This window comes from Argentina silus, assembly GCF_951799395.1.
Source record: "Argentina silus genome assembly, chromosome: Y".
NCBI lineage: Eukaryota > Metazoa > Chordata > Actinopteri > Argentiniformes > Argentinidae > Argentina > Argentina silus.
The window spans coordinates 37,148,248-37,166,479 of record NC_139654.1 but is presented as its reverse complement, the minus strand read 5'-3'; the positions used below and the strand labels follow the sequence as shown (position 1 = coordinate 37,166,479).

The 18,232-nt window shown below is 40.9% G+C and overlaps 1 pseudogene across 1 annotated transcript; it reads left to right on the top strand.

Annotated features, from left to right (window-relative positions):
* The first annotated feature begins 330 nt into the window (after window positions 1–330).
* LOC310824100 (cytochrome P450 3A27-like) lies at window positions 331–9,868 on the top strand (annotated as a pseudogene). Its single transcript has 13 exons — window positions 331–401; window positions 571–664; window positions 927–983; window positions 3,410–3,509; window positions 3,643–3,750; window positions 4,301–4,317; window positions 4,428–4,576; window positions 4,898–5,025; window positions 5,148–5,223; window positions 5,480–5,640; window positions 8,414–8,633; window positions 8,837–8,999; window positions 9,752–9,868. The product of its transcript is annotated as a cytochrome P450 3A27-like (transcript).
* The last annotated feature ends 8,364 nt before the right edge of the window (window positions 9,869–18,232 follow it).

Below are 18,232 nucleotides of genomic sequence, written 5' to 3'. Positions count from 1 at the left end.
TACTCGAAAGAAAATATTTGCCCAAAAATATTTGCCCCATAGTCCTTCTTGAATCAATGGGTCTGCAAACTATTAAAACCCGATAGGGATCAAACAGGCAGCAACTATTAGCAGGATGTTAAGATAAAGGCCGACAATAACATCACTGAGTTTTGCCCTCTGCGCAGGGATCCCCTTTCAATCATTCACTAGCCATGGCTTCAACTTCACCTCTCACATACTCTTTCGCCTGTGTTTCATGATCTGAAACAAGGTGTCATGACGGGATAAAATAATCACTTCAGCAGACGTGTCCGGGGTTACTCAGAAGAAGCGATTGAACCTGTAAAGATGGGTTACCTTCCGTACTTCTCCACCGAGACATGAACTCTCCTTGCCTTACTCATCACTCTGATCGTAGTGTAAGAAGTTTTAATAAAAAATATTATTTGTTAGTTAGTTAGTTGTGATAATACATACAAATGATAGTATTGATAATTACAGTTATCTAACAGTTTCAATGATACCTATGACTTGATCGTTTTGCTTTTGTTTCAAGTCAGATTGTTGATTTATATTTGTTCCGACCAGGTATGGATACTGGCCATATGGAATATTCAAAAAACTAGGCATTCCTGGTCCTAAACCCATCCCTTTCCTCGGGACGATAATGGGATATAAGAAGGTTTGTAGAGATTAAGCCCATAAACAACAACATTGTAGACTCATCCATGATGTGTGTTGTTGTGGTGAAAGCCATGGGAGCTGAATATGAATTGTTTTACCCAGAAAAATGGGCAATAAAGCTTTTGAACGAAAACGAAAAGAGAGGAGTGGGAGCCGGTCTGTAGTGGAAAAGGGCCATCATAGACTAAGCCACAATTCAGGTTTATGACAAGCATTTATGAACTGGCTATTTTTTTGTTTAGTTTTTTTGTTCCCAGGGTGGTTTCACCAATTTTGACACAGAGAGCTTCCAGAAATATGGGAAACATATTGTGGGGGTGAGTCTGCTAAACTGATCCTGGTTATTGTTAACTATGATGGATATATATATCTCTCAGTGTCTACAGTATACACTCTTAAACCAGGCGGACACTGTGCGATTTTCACAAACACAGACGATCCAACCGACGAAATGGTCTCATACACCAAGACAAATGATCTGTCTTGATGCAAGTACACTGCCCAAGCAACAATTTCATGCTTCCACATTAATAATTTGAATCTGTTATTGAGCGATTTAAGTTTTAAGCTTTTAAGTATTCTGTAGTATGGTCCCAAACACAACTTGTGCGTTGCCAATGTTTGACAACATCCTGGATTCTCATTGGTTGAGGCTCCTATATTGCCTATGAGCACGTCTCAAACTGCATGAATAAAGAGGAGCCACGACATGTCAGAATTCAAATCGGAAGTGATTGTGTCTTCCCTCCATGTCATTGAAAGGGCAAAAATGTAATTAAAAAAATAAAGAAAAAAAGGGTTCTAAAAGGATTCTTTGGTTGAATAACTCTTATGGGTTCCATTTGCAGTGCCCTGCGTAAGTAATGGGACAAGCATTTTTTCTTCTTTTGCATTATGCAAATGTCCAAATTAAGCACTCATGTTTAGTATTTGGTCCCCAAATACTAAACATGTATTTGTATGCAAAAGTGCAAAAGTCTGTGACCCATTGACCCAACCAGACGCTGGGTATCTTCTCTGGTAATGCTCTGCCAGACCTATATTGCAGCGATTGTTGTTTGTTTTTTTAGGATGTTTTGCCCTCCTCTTCAGCAAATTAAATGCATGTTCTATAGGATTCTATAGGATTCACTTTTTGGCCCTGAATAATTTCCTAGTTGCTATGGCAGTATGTTTTGGGTCATTGTCCTGCTGTATGGTGAAATGCCGTCCAATGAGTTTGGAGCAATTAAGCAATTAAGTTGTACTTGGACTGACAAGATGTTTCTGAACACTTCTGAATTCATCTTCATCAAAGGAGACAAGTGAGCCAGTTACAGTGGAAGCCATACATGCCCAAGCCATAACACCCCCTCCCCCATATTTCACAGATGATGTGGGATGCTGTGGATATTGGGCAGTTCCTTTTTTTCTCCACACTTTACACTTGCCATCACTCTGGTACATGTTTTTCCAGAACTCTGCAGGCTCTTTTAGGTACTTTTTAGCAAACCGTAACCTGGCCAGCCTGTTTTTGTGGCTAAGTAGTGGTTTGCACCTTGCAGTGTAGCCTCTGTAGTTCTGCTGATGAAGTCTTCTGCGGATGGTAGTCTCTGACTCATTGACGCCTACCTCCTGGAGAGTGTTCCTAATCTATGGGGCAGTTTTTTTTAGTTTTTTTTTTAAATTATGGTGAGCATTTTTTGGTTATCCACTGGAAGTCTTCCTTGCCATTTGCGATTTCTTAGCTCACCAGTGCTTTCTTTCCTTTTAATGAAGTTCCAAACTGTTGATTTTGGTAGGTTTAAGGTTTTGGCTATGTTTCATTTTTTTCTGATATTTCAGCATCATAATGGCTTCCCTGACTTTCAATAACATCTCTTTGGTCCTCATGTTGACAAGACACCAATAGCAGACTGCACAAATTATGTGATGGAACACACCTGACGAACACACCTGTCAAGCCAATTGTCCCATCACTTTAGTGTAGCCTGAAATAGGGGGATTATGCATAAAAATGTTGTAATTTCTGAATGATAAACCAATATGTACACAAATAACATCAAATAAAAGATGAGAATCTCTACGTTCTCATTTCAACTCCAAAAAGAAGAAAAAATGCTTCACTGTCCCATTACTTTCGCACGATACTGTATAACCTTCTGTGGAAAAGGGTTCTACATGGAACCCAAAAGGTTTCTTCAAAGGGAGAGTAGAAGAAGAACCCTTCTAGGTAGCACTTTTTTTCTAAGAGTGCAGGATCTGTGATGGGTCTGTCTGTCTCTATCTACGGTATATATCCGCTTGAATGCCACAGCCTATTTGAGTATTGTTGCTGACCATGTGCATCCCTTCATGGCCACAATTGACCCATCTTCTAATGGCTACTTCCAGCATGATAATGCACCATGTCACAAAGCAAAAGTTGTCTTAAACTGGTTTCATGAACATGACAATGAGTTCAGTGTTCTTCAGTGGCCTTCCCAGGATCTGAATCCAATAGAACACCTTTGGGATGTGGTAGAACGGGAGATTCACATCTTGAAAGTGAACCTGAAAAATCTGCAGGAATTGAGTGATGCAATCATGTCATCATGGACCAGAATCTCAAAGGAATGTTTCCAACATCTTGTGGAATCAATGCCACGAAGAATTGAGGCTGTTTTGAGAGCAAAGGGAGGCCCTACCCAGTATTAGTATAGTGTTCCTCATAAAGTGCTCTGTGAGTGTATATCTAACTATCTTTGTTTTTGCTGGTCTGTAGGATCTATGATGGCCGTCAGCCCATCCTGTGTATCATGGACACAGCCATGATCAAAACCATCCTCATCAAGGAATGCTACTCCCTTTTCACTAACAGGAGGGTAATACGCTAAATTGAAGTTGTTGTATGGGGAAAAAAACATAAGGGCTCCTTAAATAGATAATATCATTGTTATTATAGCATTATTAATATTAGGTTAATCTTGCAGTATATAATAATAATAATTTTTCTAGAATATCTATCTCAACGGGCCTCTGTATGACGCCGTGTTTATCGCTGAGGATGATGCATGGAGACGGATCCGCAGTGTCCTGTCTCCCTCCTTCACCAGTGGGCGGATCAAAGAGGTACAGTCCCATCTCTCCTCTCCTTCTTTCATTCATTCCTTTATACAACACAAATAAATGAATGACTAACAACTCTGACGCGTGTGTGTGTGTGTGTGTGTGTGTGTGTGTGTGTGTGTGTGAGAGTGTGTGAGAGTGTGTGTGTGATTTGTACTATGTGTATAGTGTGTATTCATTGTTGTTTGTTGTTGTGTGAAGCAGCAACTTTAATTAATTAATCCAAGACAAATTTTCATCCGGGACAATAAAGTATATTTGATCTTATCTTCGATAAGTAGTATAGAATAATAGTTCATCTTTGGAGTCACTTATTCTTTGACTATATACATAATGTATCCTGTATGGATGTATATTCTCAGGCTATATAAACATTAAAATAATTCCTGTTTCAAACATGATATTAATATATGTTTTGCACATATTAATCCACGTATCAATCATGATATTTTTCCATGTATCCTTCCCAACTCAGATGCTCAGGATCATGAAGCAGCACTCTGGTAACTTGGTCAGCAATCTGAAGAAGACGGCTGATAACGATGAGCCCATTGAACTAAAGGAGTGAGTATTTATCTCCGAGACGATAAGGTGAATTTGTAATTTCAGTGAACTCCCCCTTTAATTTTGTGGTTGTGGTTCTGGTGGTCAGAGATTGTGTGGTTGTGTTCCAGGTTCTTTGGACAATACAGTATGGATGTGGTCGTCAGTACTTCATTCAGTGTCGACATCGACTCCCTCCACAACCCCTCCGACCCCTTTGTGACCAACTTCAAGAAAATGCTCAAGTTTGACATCTTCAGCCCACTGTTCCTCACAGTCGGTACAACTGCCCCCATATAGCTTTCAGTCATTTTGTGCTTAATAAATGAAGCTATTGATTTCATTGATTAGACTGACATAAACCACACTGCCAATGGTTTGCGCTCTACTCATTTGACAAACACATGGGCCGTGTCCAGAACCAACCTCTAGTTCCTAAATGCTGGACACTTGGAGATCTGAGTGGATTGGATACAGAAGTGTCTAGGGATAGAGCCTAGGAGTTGTTTCTGGACAGGGCTGTGCATTGAATAGGATTGGAGTCACGTATCATGGTATTTCCTGTTCCTGTTTGTAACCGTGGCATTTCCTGTCCATCCAGCATTCTTCCCCTTCATGGGTCCTGTTATGGCAAACATGGAGGTATCCCTATTCCCTGCCTCGGTCACAGATTTCTTCTACGCTGTCTTTCAGAAGATCAAGTCCAATCGCGTGGCTAGCACCAGGAAGGTATGTAAATATAACTGATCAAATATACGATCTTCAGCCAGTATTGTGTAATACAATTGTAGAGATTTGGTAGCATCTGGTAGTTCTCATGTGATTTTGATCTGACGTAAGCCTGCTTCCAGAGTCGGGTAGATTTCCTGCAGCTGATGATAGACTCGCAGAAAGACAGCAACTCAAAGGGAGAGGAGCAGAGTAAAGGTGCCTGCCTTAAACACACACACACACACACACACACACACACACACACACACACACACACACACACACACACACACACACACACACACACTGTATACTAGCATCTAACACACACATACAGTACCTGCCTCAAACACCTATACCTACAAACACACCGTGGAAATACTCTACTTCGTCCCTTTCTCACACCTACCACCCCATTTCTCCCACTCTCCCTCTCCTCCCTCTCATTCTCCCCCTCTCTCCATCATCATAGGATTGAGTGACCACGAGATCTTGTCCCAGGCAATGATGTTCATCTTTGCTGGCTATGAGACCACCAGTAGCTCTCTGTCCTTCCTGGCCTACAATCTGGCAACCAACCCTCACATCATGACCAAGCTGCAGGAGGAGATAGACACTGTGTTTCCCAACAAGGTAACCCCTCTGCAGACTCCTATATAGTACTATTCATGTGGAACAGGAAATATGATAGTGACAGTGTTTTAGAGGGTACTGATGAGTGTGTAACCCCTGTGCACTGCAGACTCCTACAGATGGTTAGATAGGTGACAGTATTTTGCAGTGTGCTAATGTGTCTGTAGCATCCCTGTGCAGACTTCTGCCCAGTATTATTCATTTGAAACAGGAAGTAGATAGGTGTTGTTGGAATCTTCAGAATACTTAAAAGGCCAGTACCTGAGGACCTGAGGGATCTACAGGGTATATACCTTAAAAGCATGTCTGACATGCAGTGGTGTGCATGACCATAGAGTGATTTCTAAACTAATACAATCATCTTAAAATAAATTATAAAACTAACAGGTAATCAGTGCAGAGACTTGTGTGATATGTGCTCTCCATCTGACTCGTGCTGCTGCATTTTGTATCATTTGCCAAGAGCTTTCTTTGGTCGACCAGACAAGAGAGTGTTACAGTAATCAAGGCTGCTAGTAATACAAGCATGCATTCGTCTCTCAGTGTCAGCCTGGGAGAGGAAAGGTTGCATCTTTACAGCTGTGTTCTGTAAAGGTCCATGTAATATTCAAGCTTTCTAAAAGCTTCCTAACGGTTGTAATGACTATCTTTAATCGGTAGCGATCAGGGAACAAGATCCCTTATAATAAATCCCTTATGAATAAATATTTCATTTACGAACGCTGTTTTGGTTCGGAAAACACGCTTTTTAAAATGCAGTGTCCTACCTGACATTCGGTTTGCATATAAACATGTTGTGAGTGCCAGGGGTGTTCTAGGGGAGTAGACTGACCTTTCTCTGGTGGCTGCCTCTCCCAATCGTGTGCGCATGCAGAAAAACAACAGCTAATGTCCAACACTGCAAGTTCATTTGGGGGGATATATTATTATTAGGGAGGATGTTGTTGTTTGGACAACTTCAGACAGAATTTCTCCACGATGGCAGATTTCCGGCAAACTTACTTACTCTTCTTTAAGTGATACAAATATGTTTTAGTCACATTCTTGATATGGGTTTCAAAATTAAGATCTGAGTCAATGGTAACACCTTGTTTTTTTGCCTGGTGCTTAGTGTTACTGTAAGTAGTGTCTTTAAGTGTGCAGACAGTTTGACCAGGACAAGGACAAAGAGCATTTTGGCATCAGCATTAATTAATTAATTCTAAGGTCATTAAGAACCTAGTTAATAACTTAACAACATAGTGCTATCTCAGTGCTATGATCGGCACAAAAGCCAGATTGGAACATGTCAAAGGTACAGTTGGGAAGAAGGAGATTATTTAACAGTTTGAACACCTTTTTTTCAAGAATTATAATTTTTTTGCTTAAAAAGGGAAGGTTGGAGATTGGCCTAAAATCGCTAAGGACTGAAGAGTCTACTCTTCAGTCCTTAGCGAGTCTACTTTTCTTCAGGAGGGGTTTCACCATGGTAGTTTTAGGTGCAGATGAACAGACCCCCACTTTGCTGAGCATTTCTGTATGACCACTGCAAAAGAGTTCATAGTGCTTCCATGTGGTGGAAGGTGGGGTAACAAGTCATCAAACACATCTTCAGGTCTTGCCTGAGTGATCCTCCTCACCTAATATTGTTTCTCTTATCTCAGAAGTATGTTGCAAATTCCTCACATTTGTAGGTGGAGAGCAGATCACCAGGTGTCTTGTGGGCGGGATTTATAAGGCTGTCAATCGTTGAAAAGAGCACTGTTTGAGTTGTTATGATTCATTATCAATTTTGAGAAATGATCCGGCTTGGCGTTTTTTTTATTGCCTTATTAAAAGCAGAAAGATGCTCTCGAAGAATATCAAGGTGGACCTGCAGTTTTTGTCAGCTCAGACTTTCTGCAAATTCTTTTAAATTTGGCCACAGCCTTTTTCAGTTTGACTGGTGCTACAGAGTTGATAGTTGCCCTTAGTTTGGTGTTGAAGCTGGTTACTAAATCATTATCACAGGAGGAAGCTGTTGATGGTGTACTATTCATATTCATATTCATCATGAAATTCTCATCTGCTCAGCGACATGGCTAAATAAGTAATGGAGCGAAAATATATTTTTTCCCTACTTCTAATAGACTGACATGCATTCATGTTTAGCCAGGTTTCAGATAAAAACATTACAGTGCAGCTTTCGCTCTGAGATAAGATCAATAAAGGTTTTGCCAGATAGGGACCTAATATTCAAAAGCACCATGGTAATGTTCTCTGGGCTGTTCGGTGCTGCCCGGCCACAGTTAATGGAATGGATACCAAGTTATTCACATTTGAACCACCTGACAGTTTTCTTGTAGTCTGTCGACTGTGAGAGGAAATAATAGACTATAGCACATTCAGTATTCCAAGCAGTCAATCCACTAAAAGCAGCCCAGTTTAGTGGCATTTTGACTTCTGATTGATCCTTGTGTACATCTATCATTTACATTGTTCAGTGGAATCTAAATGTATTTTCTTCTAACTATCAAGATAACATTATTTAGCGATTTTTTTGTTTATTCATGTACAACAAAAAAGCAAGTCTCTATTACACACGTACATTGAAAGTAATGGCGTTCTGTATGCGGGTGTCATGAAATTAGGCTATGCAGATTAGAATAAGTACAGTACTGTGTTCATTTCCCAAAAAAAGAACACAAAAAACTAACAGCTCTTCAGATTTGCGACGAAAAAGAGTTAGTTCTGGCCTACGGCTACGTGAACGACCAATCACTAGTGCTCATGTGAGTGTAATATCCCTGTTCAGGCTCCTATCCAGTACGAGGCTCTGATGCAGATGGACTATCTAGACAGCGTGATCAACGAGTCTCTCAGGTTGTACCCCATCGACTTGAAAGAGTCGCCAAGAAATCTGTTGAGATCAGCGGCATCACCATCCCCAAGGGTATGGTTGTCATGTTACCCATCTGGACCTTGCACCGTGACCCCGATGTGTGGGAAGACCCAGAGGAGTTCAAACCAGAGAGGTAATGGGCCACATCTTAACCACAACCACAATATCAATCACAACAGCAACGATAAGAGCAGTGTTCCACAAACAACCATAAAACAAACCTAAATGCGACGACCAAACACAAACAGGTTTCTTCAACCATGTATAACCATCATATTACTGTGATTTAATTGATATGTTCTTTAACCCCTCCTCCTCTGAACTCTCCGTGTGTAGGTTCAGTAAGGAGAACAAGGAGAGCATCGACCCATACACCTACATGCCGTTCGGGTTGGGCCCACGGAACTGTATCGGGATGCGATTCGCTCTGGTATTGATGAAACTGGCGATGGTGGAGATTCTACAGAGGTTCAACTTCACCGTCTGCAAAGAGACAGAGGTGAGACAAAATAATGATACAATGATTGTAAATATAATTTTGTACCTATGACTTTGTTGCGTTTCTATATGTAGCAGAGGTGATTTTGGAATCACACTCGCGTGATGAGGTAGCCCTGCCTGAGACATGTAAACTGAAGTGTCGCCCTCAGACCTTGAGGATGTCCTCTTGGCTTAATAGTAGCGTTTGTGTCTTCCACATGGGAGACCCGGGTTTGAACCCCCATACTACAATTCTGTACTTGCGTACTGCATGAGTATGTACTCCCCATTTAATTTCCCAGATTGCATTTTTCAGTACTAGGCGCCAATCATCCTCAGTATAGGCTACCTACTAAAATTTAGTAACTAAATGATGGAAGTGTGAGATTTAAAAAAAAAGCTATTTGTATTTCTGCAAAACTCCCTCGAGACTTCATAGGGCCATTTTAATGTATGTCGACCCAAGAGACGTTGTCCAGGAGTTTGAGTTTATTTGAATTTATAGTGCAATGCTACCCGAACGTAACAGTGACACTGTATTAGGTAACATTCATAGTGTAACGCTGACATCTGTTTTACTCGTTCCTTCATACTGTAACGACCCTGTGTAAGGCCCGTTAGCAGCTCCACCAAGGGAGTTAACTCTCTTGGTGTTGTGGCTAGCGCGGCCGGTTTGTAAGCGGAAGGTTGCGAGTTCGATACCCGCTTAAGGCAAGCTGCTCTGCCCCGCCGTTCGCTACAATACTTTAACTGTGTGTCAACTCTCACCAGATCCCCATTGAGATGGACCTACAGAACACTCTGATGCCCATACGGCCCATCAAACTCAAGCTGCTGTCCCGCTGCCAGGAGTCCAACGACAACCAGCTCAAAGCAGACAGCCAGTGATGAGGACCTGCCCTGCTGCAGGTCTCTCAGTTATTATGTTACACATAGATCTAGGATAAGCCCCAACACTGGCTACTTTCAAAAATGGGCTTAAAAAAAAAAAGGGCTTCGCTTTTGCCTTAAATTGAAACTAAATTGGCGCTAATAATTGCACTGTGACCCTAAAATGCACTGTGACTTTTATTCTTTTTTTATGTCTTTTATGCGTTTTTATTCTAATTTTTTTTTCATGCTCTTTCCTTTTTATCTATTTTACGTAAAGCACTTTGAATTGCCTCTGTGTATGAAATGTGCTATATAAATAAACTTGCCTTGCCTCGCCTCGCCTCTGGGCTCTGCTGCTACTGTATGCTGCTCTCTTTGTATCTGTCTATTAGTGGAGGTCCAGGACTAGTTGTACAGAGACAGTTGTTGTCTGTCGTCTGCAGTGCAGGGATTTGCATGTGACTTGTGTATGTTTTGTACTCGTCTGGTAGTGGGTCTCTATCATCACGCTAAAAACGTGTGTATAATCACAAACTAAATCATAACATGAGAATGAACAATATGCCATCAAAACATGACAATGAATAGGTGTTAGATTAGATTCAACTTTATTGTCATTGTGCAGAGTACAAGTACAGAGACAACGAAATGTAGTTAGCGTCTAACCAGAAGTGCAAAAGGAGTGCAATGTGAACAATATATACAGGTAGAGCAGTATAAGCAATATATGAGCAGTATAAGTAGTGCAGTATAAGCAGTATATGAGCAGTATAAGCAGTATATGAGCAGTATAAGTAGTGCAGTATAAGCAATATATGTATTAACAGTAACATTATAAGCAGAATAAATATAGAATGCAGTATGAACAGTATAAGCAGTATATGAGCTGTATAAGTAGTGCAGTTACCAATGTATTGGGTCTATCTATGGGTATCGTAGTGCAGCAGTAATCAAAATGTACCTGCATTTTATCGTTTGAAGTGCCATCTCATCTGTCATAAGATTTGACTTGTAAAACTGAAAAGTAGGATACAACTAATAGCCTAAATGTATAAACACAGACCACAACCAAAAAACAACATGGGAAAATCGTTTACGCATCCTCTGCAGCAGGAACAGTGCAGAGAAAAAGTATGTACAGTAAACCCCATAACTGAATACACTTCATACGCTTCAGCGCGACACAGAACGCTACATTGAGGTGGCCTATACTGCAACAAAGTACAGACACGTGTCTTCAATAACTTGCATGTTTTATCAAAATACAAGCATTCGGCACATTGTTAACTTGTAGGAAAGTTTAATCAGGTTTTATCAATTGTATTTCTTTAAATGTGAAATAAATATCATCAGTGCAGAGGCTATAACACACTACAAAAGTCACATTAAATCACGGAAAGTAGGCTAGGCTAATTAACGGAACTATATGAATATACAGCCCGAGCCCAGTCCAGGGTTCTGAAAGCGACAAGTAACAAGTGTGCCCATCAACGGTCTAGATATTAGGCCTATACAGTGGGGGAAATAATTATTTGATGGTACTTTATGGTATGAGTATGGTACTTTTATTTTAACAAATAGAGACAGAATATCAACAAAGAAGTCCAGAAAAAACACATTATATAAAGTTATAAATTGATTTGAATTTGATCCCCTACAAACCAGCAAGAATTCTGGCTCATACAGACCGGTTATATGCCCATGAGGCACACAGATTACTCCTGTCACTTTAAGAAAGTACTCCTAATCTCTGCTTGTTATGGGTATAAAAGACACCTGTCAATAGAATCAATCTCTTCCATTCCAACCTCTCCACCACCATGGGCAAGACCAAAGAACATTCAAAGGACATCAGGGTAAGAGTTGTAGACCTGCACAAGGCTGGAATGGGCTACAAGACCATCAGCAAAAAGCTTGGTGAGAAGGAGACAACTGTTGGTGCAATTATTAGAAAATGGAAGAAATACAAAATAACCATCAATCGCCCTCGGCCTGGAGCTCCATGCAAGATCTCGCCTCGTGGGGTAAGGATGATCATGAGAAGGGTGAGGATCAGCCCAGAACTACGCGGGAGGAGCTTGGTAATGATCTCAAGGCAGCTGGGACCACAGTCACCAAGAAAACCATTGGTAACACACTACACCGTAACGGATTGAAATCCTGCAGTGCCCGCAAGGTCCCCCTGCTCAAGAAGGCACATGTGAAGCAGTGGACCCATCTGAAGTTTGCCAATGAACACTTAAATGATTCAGAGAAGGCTTGGGAGAAGGTGATGTGGTCAGATGAGACCAAAATTGAACTCTTTGGCATAAATTCGACTCTTCGTGTTTGGAGGGAGAGAAATGCTGAATGCTACAATCCCAAGAACACCATCCCCACTGTCAAACACAGAAGTGGAAACATTATGCTTTGGGGTTGTTTCTCTGCTAAGGGTACAGGACGACTTCACTGCATTGAGGGGCCAATGGACGGGGCCATGTACCGTAAGATCTTGGACAAGAACCTCCTTCCCTCAGCCAGAGCACTGAGGATGGGTCGTGGATGGGTCTTCCAGCATGACAATGACCCAAAACATACGGCCAAGACAACAAAGGAATGGCTCAAGAAGAAGCACACTAAGGTCATGGAGTGGCCTAGCTAGTCTCCAGACCTTAATCCTATAGAAAATTTGCGGAGGGAGCTGAAGCTTCGAGTTGCCAAGCAAAAGCCTTGAAACCTTCAGGATTTGGAGAGGATCTGTAAAGAGGAGTGGACCAAAATCCCTCCTGAGATGTGTGCAAAACTGGTGACCAACTACAAGAAACGTCTGACTTCTGTGCTTGCCAACAAGGGTTTCTCCACCAAGTACTAAGTCATGTTTTGCTTGGGGATCAAATACTTATTTCCTTCGATCAAATGCAAATTAATTTATAACTTTATATAATATGTTTTTCTGGACTTTTTTTTTTAATATTCTGTGTCTATTTGTTAAAATAAAAGTACCATAAAAATTATAGACCGCTCATTTCTTTGTAATCGGGCAAACTAACAAAATCAGCAGGGGATCAAATAATTATTTCCCCCACTGTACGTAACATTTGGAGATGTGTTAACACGATCAAAGAAAATACGCGGGAGAGGTCCACTGTTTGAGGCGAAAAAAGACAGGGTTCCCAGAGGAAAAATGAATAAAAATGAGTTCCTCACAAAACAAGGAACCCAAAACCATTTCAATGGAAACGATCGGACTTTACCTTGGAACGTAGCGGATGTATGAGCGCGGCTTTGGAATTATTCAAAACAGCGCCCGCGCTGCCACGATCAAAGAGAATACGCGGTAGAGGTCCACTGTTTGATGCGAAAAAATACAACGTTCCCAGAGGAATAAAAACGAAATAAAAATGAAATATCCCATTGTTCCTAACAAAACAAAGAACCCAAAACCATTTCAATGGAAACATCGGACTTTACCTTGGAACGTAGCGGACACATGAGCGCGGCTTTGGAATTATTCAAAACAGCGCCCGCTCTAACACGATCAAAGAGAATACGCGGGAGAGGTCCACTGTTTGAGGCGAAAAAAGACAGGGTTCCCACAGGAAAAATGAATAAAAATGAGTTCCTCACAAAACAAGGAACCCAAAACCATTTCAATGGAAACGATCGGACTTTACCTTGGAACGTAGACTGTTTGTGGAACGTAAAGTAGTGTACCTACTGAACTCGAACACTGCACCTACGTGACAACCTACCAACCCCTGCAACCCCTGCACCCCCCCCCCCGGACAATTGCACTATTACTCCCCTCCCCTGCTCTTACTCAATACCACTGCTCTTCTGTACATATGTCCATACTGTTCATATTTTCTTAATACTACTGTTAGTACACTGCACATATCTGTACATACTGTGCATACCTGTTTATACTGTTCATATGGCATTCCATATTTATATTTATTCTGCCATCTACCTTATGTTACTGTTAATACATATATACTGCATTACCTATACAGCTCATATGCTGCTACACTGTTCATACTGTAACTTATTTATTCTGCTTATAATGCTACTGCTTACTCATATACTGCTTACACTGCACTACTTATGTTATACTGCACTACTTACTGCTCATATATTGCACTACCTGTATATACTGTTCATTGCACTTTCTGCTATTTTGCACTTCTGGTTAGACGCTAACTGCATTTCGTTGTCTCTGTACTTGTACTCTGCACAATGACAATAAAGTTGAATCTAATCTAAAAAAAATGTTTTCGCTGACTGGCGGCACAAGGGTGTGGGTTGGGTGGAGCTCCGCTGTTTGAGGCGAAAAATGACAAGGTTCCCAGAGGAATAAAAAAAAAAATGCCTTTATGCACCTGACACCATAAACAAAGTACCTTCTGGAAAAATAAACTTCTTCGAATCCAAGCCAGCTCTGTGATATTCTAGAAGGTCAGAGTTTAGCAGTTAGCACAGTAACATTGTTGCGAAGAGGTCAGATGAAGATAAGATATCTTTGAAAAAAAATGTATAAATATGATCAGACTTTTTTCTGATAAAATAGTTGTTTTTTTGTTCAACAGTACCACTTTGTCTGTTTTTCCATTTTCTTGAAGCATCTGCACTCGATTTCCAGCCAGCATCATAGTCATGACAGTGAAAGTGTCCAAACAGGTGACCTGAAAAAATATCAAAAGGGGGATGAGGAGAAGAAAGCGGATCTCCACACTGATGAAACATGGGCAGATGAAGAAGATACTAGCGAAAGAAAACAAAAACATGGAGAGGAAAAACTGTCTGTGGAGTATAAGGCAGCTATTAAAGAGAATGACAACATTTGGATGAACTTTCGTTCATCTTGGTCTAATAATGGAAATAGTCTAGTCGTGGTGTGGGCCAGGAGTGACTGCAACCTATAATAAGCCTTCTTTACTTTGCTACAGCCATCGCTGGCCGACATTGTCATTCACTGCCATCAACGGAAATCAATGTTTCCCACATTATATTTCATGCCAACGTCAATCAAAAGTAACCTCAGATTGTTATGGAAATCTTTCAGTGAACAACAAACGATGTTTGGTCTCAGTTGAGAGTTTTAATGCATATAGAAAGTATTATACAACGTTGGTCAGCTGGATCAGCATTCCTTCACCAACAGTGTGGATTCAGATACTGATGCTGTGGCTGAGGAGAAGACCATCCTTAACTCCAATGCTCATACGTCATAGGTCTTGGGGTAAACATATCTTGCACCTGTTTGCTGACCAAGAAGCTGGGAAAGAAGCGTAGGCGTTGTGAGCCACTATCTCAAACCTCAGCCTGCAGTTAGGAGTGTTCCAAGGTCACATAACATCTTTGATACAAGAGAAGGAGCAGTCGGTTTTGGTTCTTCCTCAGTCACATAATTAAAAATAACAAAGTACATTGGGTCACAGAAAGGTCAATACATTTAATATAAAACTAAAACAAAATAGTACAAATATTTTTTGCCATTACAAAACCAAGTACTGTAACAAAGTGATGAAGGCTTATCAAAGGTTACAGATGCATAGTCTTGAACCAAAATAAGAAAAACATACAATAATGATTGAATGGGTGGACTATGGCTTTAAAAGACCCAGAAAACAACCAAAATATTGTATGATGAAAAGTAAGAGATTCCCCAGACTGATGAAGAATAATGGACAGATGCCAAAAATAGAAATGAGACATTTTGTTTAATATACTGTGAAGGGGAGGATCAGGTGAAAGTAATAACGGGAGTGGAGAAAACAAGGGAACAAAGCTTTAGTCACAGTGAAAAGGTAATTAGTGAACAGGAGAGAAGTGCCATCAAACTTACTTGAGATTTTTTGATCATTTTGAGTTCCAATTCTAGTGTTTCTTTTTTGTTCATCTGGTTCACTTTCTTACCTCTGTATCTATCTACAGTTTTCCCGTCTTTTCCAAGGGTAAACAGACCCGAGTTCAATACCCAACAGCCACACTTGGCAGAGTAGACAGCGAACACAATGCAAAGGTGGGCTAACGGAAAACTGTTTTGATAGATTCAACAGTTTAGATTGTAGATTCATTGATAGGTTGGTTGATTGATTTACATTGAGCAGGACCTCTCCCTTTATGTTCCTTCCTCAGATGTCTATCCACAGCTGGGCAATGGTAATTTGCTGAAATGAACTGTGTATTAACAGTCAGGAGAATTCAAAAGGTAAAAAACCAAGTCACCAGCGTGGCTGCGGGGCTGAAGCCAGATTTATTTTGAATGGCCAAACCTGAATAAAGTATTCATTCAGTAAGACAAGTTATGGTTTAGAATGTTTGTAGAGCACACACATACACTCACCGGCCACTTTATTAGGTACACCTTGCTAGTACCGGGTTGGACCCCCTTTTGCCTTCAGAACTGCCTTCATTCTTTGTGGCATAGATTCACCAAGGTGCTGGAAAACATTCCTCAGAGACTTTGGTCCATATTGACATGATGGCATCACGCAGTTGCTGCAGATTTGTAGGCTGCATCTCCATGATGTGAATCCCCCGTTCCACCACATCCTGCTGGAAGTAGCCATCAGAAGATGGGTACACTGTGGTCATAAAGGGATGGACATGGTCAGCAGCAATACTCAGGTAGGCTGTGGCGACAAAGAAACAAACATCTGTTAATACTTATAGACACCTGCTCTGTCCTCATACATAGCTGAACACCTCTAAACACCTCCCAAGAGTCTGGAGACAGAATGTCAGTCTGACTTCAGGTTTATTGATTTCGAAAGAGTGAAACTGAGAAAGAGAAACAATAATCAATGATATGGTTTCACATCCACACATTGCCTTGCCATACATCACAGAGATGACCTAACAAAGAAATAGCGACATATAGCTACAGATGTTGTATGATGCAACAATACACAGGTAAAGATCATTTTATGCCACGTCCTACACATTTGGGGTAGTCAATAGTCCTAGGAGAAGCACACCTGTTAACCATCTCAATTCCATCTCTCCTTTCAGTCATAGGGTGAGGGTTAGGGTAGGAGTTTCTCATAGAAGTCTGTCTGTGTGTGGTAATGCTGATCTGCACTGTGACTGCAGCCTTTTAGGAAGTGAATAGGTTGGTTTCACATACACTAAAATATGTGTACTTCAAGTAATCTTGTCTGTCTACAAGAGGGCAGCATATCATCATTTCAGATCTGCGATCAATGAAGGGGCCCAACAGTTTAAATAAATCATATTAATATCTATTGTTAAAGTTGAAGGGTTCTCCCTCGACAGACTCTCTCTCAATGTGAAGAATTACTTTGATGTATTTGAAAATAATCTTCTACATGCAGATGCATCATTTACTACTATGTAGTAGTTGTCATTCACTCATGGCCTGTCTGAAGGTGTTGAGCAGGACAGGTCTCAGCACTCATCCACTCAAGGTCTCTGATCCAGCACTCCTGTCTTCCTTTCTTTCTCACTATCTTTAGGATCGATCCCCATTAGCTGCCGCCATTAACAACCACATATACACTCACTGGGCTCTTCATTAGGAACACTATATTAATACTGGGTAGGGCCTCTCTTTGCTCTTAAAACAGCCTCAATTCTTCGTGGCATTGATTCCACAAGATGTTTGAAACATGCCTTTGAGATTCTGGTCCATGATGACATGATTGCATCACGCAATACCTATAGATTTTTCAGGTGCACTTTCAAGCTGTGAATCTCCCGTTCTACCACTTCCCAAAGGTGTTCTATTGGATTCAGATCCAGTGACTGGGAAGGCCACTGAAGAAAACTGAAGCACTTACACATGGCCACATTATTATGGGGGTTATACGTCCTGTCATCTATAATTGTCTTATCATTATTCTTATTACTAATTTATTACATGGCCCCAGCATTTTCTTTTTATCTTGTAATTGTTATTATCTATTTATATAGGCAGGCCTGCTATGATTTTAAAATCAACACCTTACTTTGCACTTTCGCCCACGTAGCACTTCTTCTCCTAAAGCATTCACACCCTGATGGTTCAATAGCGCTCCAACAAATTCTTCTTGACTTCCCTCTCGTGTCCATTTTTTGGCAGCGGCACACACAGTCCACCCTTTTCCAAAACATTGGTGAAATGGTAGAAGCAGGCCCCAGGGTAACTGTCAATTTATATGTTGGGGTTGGTGAAAGGAGGAATTTTGTTCAGGTTACAATCCCCCAATATCAGTGTCGGTTTGTGGCCTTCAAAATTCCAATCTGTCACCTTATGTTGTAGTCTGGCTTTGTGTTACCAGGGAGTTTTCGATTTTTCCTTCACACTGGCGTCACCTGTTGATGAAAGGAGGAAAGGTGAGATGACATCATCAGCGTGTATGGAGATGTGACTGTGTAGCTGAAGGGTGCACATGGTTG